We start from the raw sequence: 10,163 nt of genomic DNA, 5'->3' as shown, positions 1-10,163 counted from the left end.
TGTTTGGCGGTGTATTGACTTAAATTTTGCTGTTATTTCCGTTTTATCGCTGTTCACATAATAACCATGCCTTTAATTGTAGGCTTCATTCGCGATAGCACGCAAATATCATTTAAATAACATAGTTGTGCACACACAGCATAGAAGTTGAATATACATTCTTACACAATTTAGTGGTTTGAAACATTCCAACTGTTTACTTACATCATTTGCTTCCGTCGACATTTTCAGTTTCAAACGTTTCAATTATTTCGGCTGTTAATATACACTGCAGTTGTTTACCTAAGCTAATAATTTTAACCATCCGTTTACTTTTGAACGACTATGAAGGATTAAGGGGATTGGTGCAGGACAAAAAACAGTCATTCGTCAGAATTTGTTGGAAATGAGCTTAAGTGTTTCATAAATGCTTGTTTATTACTACTGTATGGCCAGCCAGCACGTATATAAGCTAGCGGGTGAGATTTGGCAAGTTAGTGGCGAGAGAGCTTCTGTGAGGGGAGGTTGTCGAATGTTGCAGTTCTGAGGCCTGCCATCTAGCGGGAATCTTTCGAAGGTCTTCCACAATATCGCCTCTCTCGCTCTCTCGCTATCTCTCTCTCTCCAACACGGACACCCAACCAGCTCTTATCGCTTCCCATCTCGCCCTATCCTTCATTCTCGGATCAGGTAGCCGCCCTTGGCTTCCCCGCGTAGACTTTCGTGTTACTCCAGGAAACCAAGACAACCTGTGAACAATTTGTCCAAAGCTGAATTTTTGTACTGTGGTAGAGACTATGCTTAATAACATACCGAAAGTTTACCGCTGTAGACCTTGTGCGTTATCACCGAAAATTTGCATTTAAGTCCTAGGTGACAGCAACTTACGTCAGTCCATTAAAATGCTACCCATTTATACAGTTTTTAATTTAGACTGTCCATAAACTTACCAAAATAATCTAGAAACTGTAATACACCCATTAATGTTAGAAAAAATTTAAATTTTTAATATATATGATATAAAGCGATTAATTCACGACATATTTTTTTTTTATCTTTGCCACCCAGATAAAAATACGATTTACACCGATTTGAAGAGCCCAATGCGAAAAAATGTCTAAATAAATGTTTTTAATTATACTTTTAGCTTTAAGATAGTATATTTATAAAGAGTCTAGCATAATTAGTTGCCTCATTAAAGCTGCCCGAGCGTTGCAGTGTACTGCGGCCGTACTGATCTTTCACGGCCGGCGGGCTTTGAAACACGCTGCGTACTGCGACACTCAATAAACTTGGTCTTATTTATGGATTACTTAAAATATATTTAATGCATATGATAGGGTGTATTCAGGTTACATCTATTGAGATATACATATAATTTTTTTTATATATGAATGATTTTTGATACAATAAAATTAACAACAAACAATTTCTGCTTGGAACTTGTAAATCAAAATTCTAGAGGACCTCTGGTTTTATATATGTGTGTTCGTATTTTGTTACAAAAAATTTATTATTAAAAATGATTTTAATACCAAAAATATAATTACTTTTTATTTCTAATACATTATATTATTTTAGATCAGAACTGTGCAAAATTTTAATGTAGCCTATATTATAAAATATATATATTTAATTGTATGAAATTAGTTTACTATATAACAATTGAAGAAAACGATACACCGTTAATGTGCTTATTGAGTTTTGTCACTCTTAAACATAATTCGTATGATAATATTATTTTTTTCCAGAAAATAAATAATACATAAGTTGTGTTGTAAAATGTATTGATAGAATTACATATTTAGTATTTTTTTTTCTAAGTTAATTCATTGGAGTGCTGCGCCTAGCTTACTTCGTTGAATTGCTAGTGGCAAAGAGCGGTGGTGGATGTTTTTGCAAGAGTTTGACCGTATTTTATGACCCCAGCTGTGAGAGGGTGTTCGTCCCAGAAATCCTAACGGTCAAGGAAAATAGCCTTTCTCTGTAGTCACGTACGGGTCTGCTACTCGCACAATATCGTCAGTTTATCACAACTTTCCGGGAAGTTCTATTGTTGTTATTTATTTATAATTTAGAAATTAAAGAGTCGATCATACTAACATTTTTACCTAAGCAAATTGCATCCTGGAAGATTTTTATCTACGTTTGCAGCAAAAATCACTTGCAGTTAGGAAACTTTTATTCTTTCAGAATAAAATTCAGTCTGGAATTACCATACATTAAAAACCTTAGTTTTCTGGAGCAAAAAAGTCCCAGCACGAGCGACTTTAACACTGCTGCACCACACACTACGCAGCTTGAAATACATCAGTGGTCAGACTATTGTACCAGACACTCAAAATATACACATTTAAACCTTAAAAAAAAAAAAAAAACACAGACAATATTTATGAAGTGATTTTGACGTTACGCTCAACATATTTATGTAACATGTAGTCAAATTTCTATAAAAAATATATTTTTTCTTACCTTTTATGATTAAAATTACCAATTTAATAATAGGACGTTTAAACTTTGAGGTGTTTATCACAGTTACCATGTAGGACATTCTTTTATATTACTTTGGCGCCATAATGAGAACCGACTTAAAAAAGTATTAAAGTTATTAAATTTACGAAACATTTTTGTGGATCATTGTAGAAATTATCATTAAGGACTCAGCTGCTCATTTATTGATGTGATCACAAGGTTTCATCGGTAAACTTTTGACGTGTTACTAAGAAATGTTCATTCTACTACTGTACAAATTTTTTCCTGTGGGATAATTTTCCATGTATTAAAAATTTTTGTTTCTTAACAGCGAAATTCGTCTCGACCCGAACCTACTTCGACAACCTCGCAGTAGTATACACTACGCGGCTCGGATCGCTTTAGTGGTCAGACTAATTGTATGAGACACTTAAAAAATATACTAATTTAAAGATGAATAAATATGCAACAACGATTACTATAAGCGATTTCCACGTTGGGCTCTTTAAGTTTATGTAAGATGTATTTATATTTCCTTAAAATTGAATGAAAGTGAATTCGTTAACTTTAATGATTTAAAAGGTCTATTTTATAGAAACATGTTTAAACTTTGTGCTTTTTATCACTATCCTCAGATAGGGCAATGTTTCTAGATTATTTTGGGTTCCATACTGACGGTCTACTCCATAAACTGCATTTGCAATATCCATTATTGTGGATCGTAACAAAAAAAATTAACTGCTCGTTTTCGGTGTGACACACAAGGTTTGCGGCAGTACTTAAACTTTTGACGTGTTACTAAGAAATGTTCATTCTACTACTGTACAAATTTCGGCTTTGGGATAATTTTCTATGTATTAAAAACCTTTGTTTCTTCACAGCGAAATTCGTCCCGACCCGAGCCTACTTCGGCAACCTCGCAGTAGTATACACTACGCGGCTCGGATCGCTTTAGTGGTCAGATACATTGTACCAGGCTCTCAACAAATAAACTAATTTAAAATTTAAGAACTAAATCGTGATCGTAAAATGGCCGCCATGGTGATTTGCGAATTTATGGAGAAATAAAAGCAGTTAAAATCTTATGTAGTTTCCAAGAGACATTATTACATCACCAATCATCTTAAGTAACAGGTTTACAAAATTTCAACATATTCATTAACTAGTCAGTTTTTTTTCAAATGTGTTAGTATTAACAATCTGGACCATATCTAGTCGGTGAGGTCTGTATTGTTACAGACTATCTGTATTCCGGTATTTGGATTTTGAAGCTACTTAATGATTCGCTTTCAATGTCTATTAAAATATACCTAATGCTAATTGCAGGAATATTTCTACTCGATTTCAAAATTATAATTCCTGAACATTTGTAGCGGACACATTTCAATGTAACACTCACTGATTTTCGAGTTGTGTTGAGGTTTCGCATGCCACTTCGTGTACACGAGATGGCCCCTGCTCTGGTAACAATGAGTCATCACAACCGGTGCCGTCTGTACGAGCGTCTTCACAAGTTATCCTGAAATATGTTCTTAAATATTAATTCAAGTGAATTCTTAAAATCCTACACACCTTATCTTAAGTGTCGTAAATGAATCGTTATATTTTGTAAATCCATATAATATAGGAGCCAACATGGCGCGAAGCGATGGACGCGATACGAATAATATTTTTTTTTACCAACCACTACATCAGTAAATATTTGTGGTTTCCATTCGCTATGAATTCAAGCATGTAACATGTGTACTGCTTCTTCAATACGGCCACAGTTAAATGGGAGGCTCTGAATCACTGAAAACTCCTCAACAAAATCAACGATGAATCACAGGCATTACAACAAACAGTTGTCACAAGTCAAGTAGCCAATGAGCAGGTGACATTTTTCGAGTCCGTAGAGGATTGTTGAGACTATCCTACAGGTCATTGGCAACGCGCCCTTACGCGCATGGTTAATACCCGCATGAGTAGAGTGTAAAGACGTAAGCATGAGACACATCTAGGTCCTCATCTAACCGTGCACACTTAGATTTAACTCAGGATAGGGTGAAAAATGTTTACTAATTTTGCAGTCCCAACAGTCACCAACGAAACGCCAGCAAAATAAATAATTAAGCTCACGAATATTGTTCGTGAATGAAGGCGAAGCTGATACTTTGGAAACGTTACCAGCAGATATTAAATAATGTTTAACTATTATTTACGTAGCTTACTTCTTAAAACTGCATTCATGTAAACTGATTTTGTGTGATACTATGTTGAGTGTTTTCTGCTACACTTATTTTTCTGAAAAAAGTCTGTGGCTTAATAAACTTGTTAACATTGATGCCTGTCATAAAAAAAATTCAAACGTAATTATACGGATACATGTTGAGTATAGTTTATGAATGGTTCACGCATTGCTGGGAAAAAAAAAAACATGTTTACAATTGTACTCATCTTTCTGTTGTCGCATCGCGTCCATCGCGTTGTACATACGCAACTCTGAAAAATAAATGTATGATAAAAAAAAAGCTATAATAAAATAATCTCTTATCTTTCTTTATTCTTTTTTCTAAGTGCTATAATGGCTTTCGATAGTTTTGTTCTTTTGTGTACTCTGCTTGGTGGAGGTTTCTTCGGCATTTTATTCCTGAATAAATCTCACGCTTACAACAAAAAACATCTAACTAAATCACTGTGCTAAATAATAACAGAGAATAACCATTCAATTATACGCCGAGCTAGACCAAACACGTTCTCTTATCTACTGAAAATGAGTACGTTGATCTTCATATCAGTTTCCCGCGAAATCCCATCTCCCCTTCGTAAACAGCAGACAGCTGTGGCAGGCTGCAAAAAGTTAGAGAAACTGTCGCAAGGTGTCACTACTGTCCAGCGCGCTCCATAATTCTTCGTATCCGAGCTTGCACGCTGCTCAAATTTCTACAGCTACGTTTTTACTTTAGGTCCGACTGCAATAAGCTTAAGACTAAAATAAAGTCAATCATTCAGCCGACATATATGTAGGCGTTTGAATTACAAATGAAAACGCGAATTTATTAAATTCGCAAATGAATATCATGCAATTTCGTAGCAGCTCATTTATTAAAATTCAAATTGTAAATACGTTAAATTAATAATGATTACAGATAAAATAATGGTCACAGTCATATCTCCCGTGTCTGAAAATTTATCTGCGAAAGTTTTACCACTGAATTCTTTATAGTTTTTTAATAAAGCTTGAATTTAAAAAATTCCCGAAAATCAGCAATAACTTAATTAAAATAAAAAAATAAAAAAATAAATTTTACACCAGAATGGTTCAAATCTTCTCTAGCAGCTGAATAATTACCAAATATATTGTTTTTTTTAATACGATGCTGGTGCACCAATCCCCTTAACTTTGAACAAAATAACAGCCTCGTATATTAAAATCATTTTCAAATTAATTATTACTTTATATATTTTTAATACACAGATCAAAAAAATCGTGGGCTACTCTGCTGCTGCCGCGAGCAGGGCGAACAACAGGCAGCAAACAGCACAGAGGTAACTTATTAGATGGACAAATCTCTATGCGCCGTGCGTGTGCTATTTTATAGTGCAATAGCTACTATTTGTGTACTTTCATCTTCCATGTGTGTGCCATGTGTGCGTATTGTTTGAGAATGTAACCCATCCTTTATATGAATTAAATTCTAGCAACAATTCGTTCTTTGTATGTTCGGGACTGATTGTGGTTCAATGAATATTAAGACTTGCTGACGGCAGCAGCCGCCCATAAACATCTCACAGCCAGGCTTCTTGCTCTCGACATTCGCAAAGCCGGCCTCACACAAATGCTGCGCGGCCGAGAGCAAAGATAGTTTTCTCCAATTTTCCTGGAAGGTTGCCTCTCCGGGTTGCCCTATATTCCTCGAGGCATTTTACGCGCATACATTCCTGATTCGCCTCTCAAATTCTTGCAGCTCTAGCAATGTTCAACTAAGCCAGCCACGTCGAATTTGTTTTACTCCGTATTTACCATTGCTTGAAATTAATTTCAGTTAATTACTTAGAACTCACGACATCGACGAAATTTCAGGTTTACTTTGATGATTCGACAAGAATTACGTAATGCTGCAAATATGTATCCAAACGTAACTCTGAAATTAAAAATGTACGAAGAACACAGGCGTAATTGGGATTAAAACATTTACTTCCACATTGACAAGCTAACTAGCAAACCAGCTTTAATGATTGCTAACAAATGGGTATTTAGATCGGCGAATCTTCGGTAATTAACTTTGCTGGCAAGAATATACGTATTGTTACGAAAGTGATCAAGGTTGCGTCACGCGCAAGTGCAGAGCTAGCTGGGCTGACATCACATGCCGCCGCAACATGAGACGTGCAGTGCGCACCTGGGTCGCCGCTTCCCCTCCCTCCATCCCTCAGCTCCCCGCGCGGCGCTGTTAGTTTGACATCCGAAACCGGACAGCTGCGGGGTTATGCGAGCCGCCGGCACGTGTTTCGAGAGATTTATGCCGTCGGGTCGGCGCGGGATGACGCGACTGGCCCCAGCCGCGCTCGGGAGTTCTGGAATGTGTATGGGCTGATATAAAAGCCGGGGTCGCCGGCCCCAGGGAGTAGTTCAGAGTGAAGTCGGGAGTTTTCCCGCGGCGGAGTTTCCGGGCGGTAGAGCGGCGAAGTCCCTGGACGAAGGTTCCAGGGCGAAGAGTTCAGTTCCGGGCGCGGCGGAGTTCCGAGCGAGGCGTCGAGTGGGATCTCGGCGAAGGGGAAGTGCGACGACGGCGGCGGCGGAGTCCTGCGACGGAGGACCACGAGGGGTGCTGCGGGGAGAGTTGCGCCAGAGGTGCGGTCCAGCGAGGTGTGCGGTGTGTAAAAAGGAGTGACTGAGGAAGCAACATTTTTAAGTACAATTGATTAATTGGCATTTTTAGATTATTTGCTAGTAATGTAAATAGTGGCAATAAATAAAACTGCGAGTGTAATAAAATCTTTAATTGGGCTATCCTTTACGAACACTGTAGATCGTAAATGTATTAATTATGTTAAACAAGAGTGCACGTATTGAATTACCTTAGAAATATTTTTTTTACTTTTTTCATTCTTAAATTTGTGAAATGACAGTAAACTAATCGATATAAGTAGTATATAATAGCCGGTCCTGAAACTGGCTTCTGGCTGTGGTGCTGTGTGTCCTTTCCGCCATCTTGGATTGTGACGTCACGGCGGCCATCTTGGATGACCTTGACCTTGACCTTTGACCTTGACCTGGAATTTGATCCTCAAAAATCGCCCAAAATGACCAAAATTGGGCAAAAATGGCCCAAAATTCCTCAAAATCGCCATAATTTCAATTTTTTTGAAAAAAATTTCCGCCAAAAAATCTCAAATAATTCCACAGTTCAAAAATTAGGATTTCTAAAATCCTCAAAAGTCGCTTTGCCCTAGAAAAAACGAAAACTCCTAAAAGTGGCTTAAAACTCCTAAGAGCTAGCCGCTTATAAGCCGCCGACCTTGAAAATAAGGATGTCATGGCAGCCATATTGGATTATGACGTCACCGTTGCTATTTTCGTTACGCCCGCCATCTTGAAAATCCGCAATTTTTATGTTAGAAAATCGGGAAAATTTTTAAAAATCATTAAAAAATTAAATAATCGAATTAAATAAAAATCTTTAAAACCACTGTTGGACTTATCGTTACGGTCGCCATCTTGGATTATATAAATGTTGCAATTTTCGTTACGCCCGCCATCTTGAAAATCCGCAATTTTTATGTTAGAAAATCGTGAAAATTTTTAAAAATCATTAAAAAAATTATTAAACGAATAAATAATAAAAATCTTAAAAACCACTGTTCCAGTTATCGTTACGGTCGCCATCTTGGATTATATAAATGTTGAATATTTCGTTACACCCGCCATCTTGGTTGAGTACCATGTCATTCTTACACTTTACGTTACGACCACCATATTGGATCCAATAATGTTGCAATTATCGTTATGGACGCCATCTTGAAATTTAGACGCCATCTTGGAAATCCGTAATTTTTATGTTAGAAAATCGGGATAAATTCCAAAATTCATCAAAAAATTAATGTATTTGAATTCTGTTTGATTATATCGATGTACTTCCTTGGTTCGAAACCGGTGAGGGCAAAAAATAAAAAAAAAATCAGATCCTTCCTCCACAGAAGCCACCTACAGACTGACCTACCACAACCAATAACTAGGTATTTACCATCAGCTATGACATCATGTCCGCCATCTTGTCTTTGTCCGCTGGAGGAAACCATTTTGTTTTCGTCTGCTAGAGTGTGCTGGAGTCATGTTAGTATAATGTTCCGTTCTCCATAACTTTGATCTTGACCTTGAACTTTGACCTTGACCTTGGACTTTAACCTTGACCTTGAAATTTGACCTTGGACTTTGACCTTGACCTTAAACCTTGACCTTGAACTTTGACCTTGACCTTGGCCTTTGACCTTGACCTTGAACTTTGACCTTGACCTTGAAATTTGACTTTGACCTTGACGTCCATCATGGATTCGACATTTTATGTTCAGTACATGCTACCAGGAACTACCACATGCTAGTGGTCATTGCCATCATCTTGTTTTCGTCTGCTGGAGGGGTATCCATATTGTGTGTACTCGTCTTACCAAAATGTTAGTTTTATTCTAACCTGTTACAGTGCAGTAATCATTTATTATTACCGAGGTGCTCGCCATCTTGAAATTTGGCCGCCATCTTGAAATCATGTAATTATTTAGCTAGAAATGCGGGAAAAATTCCAAAATTCATCAAAAAAAAATCACTCATTAATTTACATATTGAATCGATGGATCCCTGTCCACGGTTCGATTCTTGACCAGTGACAGTTGTAACTAAATATTAAATAAATTTTAGATTCTGTTTTCCATTACCTTTCACAGAGTTTATTAATCATTCGCTCTACGAAAATCAACTCAAGTCAATATTCCTCACCAACGAATTAATACAGTACCGCTATGCATTACATGAAAGTCTAATTTTTCAATAATCGGAATAACCTATAAGCCGTTCATGTACAAAGCCACACATATAGATCAATTGTCTTCAGTCCATGAGACCGAGTCATGTAATTATCAGTCGTATAAGCTAGAAATTTCAGGACCGCATGACCTTCGTCGTTATCTAATTATATACAATTAATCCATCGTGACATTTTTTTATACATACTAAGGGACTAAGTGACCTTGAAAAATATTTTAGTAACACCAAGAGGTTTTAAACTAGTAAATATTCAATCACTACATTTTGTACTACGCGCAATCAAAAAAAGGTAGCACCGCCAACGAAAAGGCAGCTCATTTATCATTGGCTCCAATATTCATTGGCTCCAATATTCATCGGCTCCAATATTCATCGCCTCCAATATTCAATGGCTACAATATTCATCGGCTCCAATATTCATCGGCTCCAATATTCATCGACTCCAATATTCATTGGCTCCAATATTCATGGGCTCCAATTGCTCCAAATGCTCCAATATTCAACGACTCCAATATTCATCGGCTCCAATATTCATCGACTCCAATATTCATTGGCTCCAATATTCATGGGCTCCAATTGCTCCAAATGCTCCAATATTCAACGACTCCAATATTCATCGGCTCCATTATTCATCGGCTCCAATATTCATTGGCTCCAATATTCATCGGCTTCAATATTCATGGGCTCCAAT

The sequence above is a fragment of the Bacillus rossius genome, chromosome 6, assembly GCF_032445375.1.
Source record: "Bacillus rossius redtenbacheri isolate Brsri chromosome 6, Brsri_v3, whole genome shotgun sequence".
NCBI classification, from domain to species: domain Eukaryota; kingdom Metazoa; phylum Arthropoda; class Insecta; order Phasmatodea; family Bacillidae; genus Bacillus; species Bacillus rossius.
The sequence above is the reverse complement of the archived record's forward strand: the minus strand, read 5'-3'. Positions refer to the sequence as shown.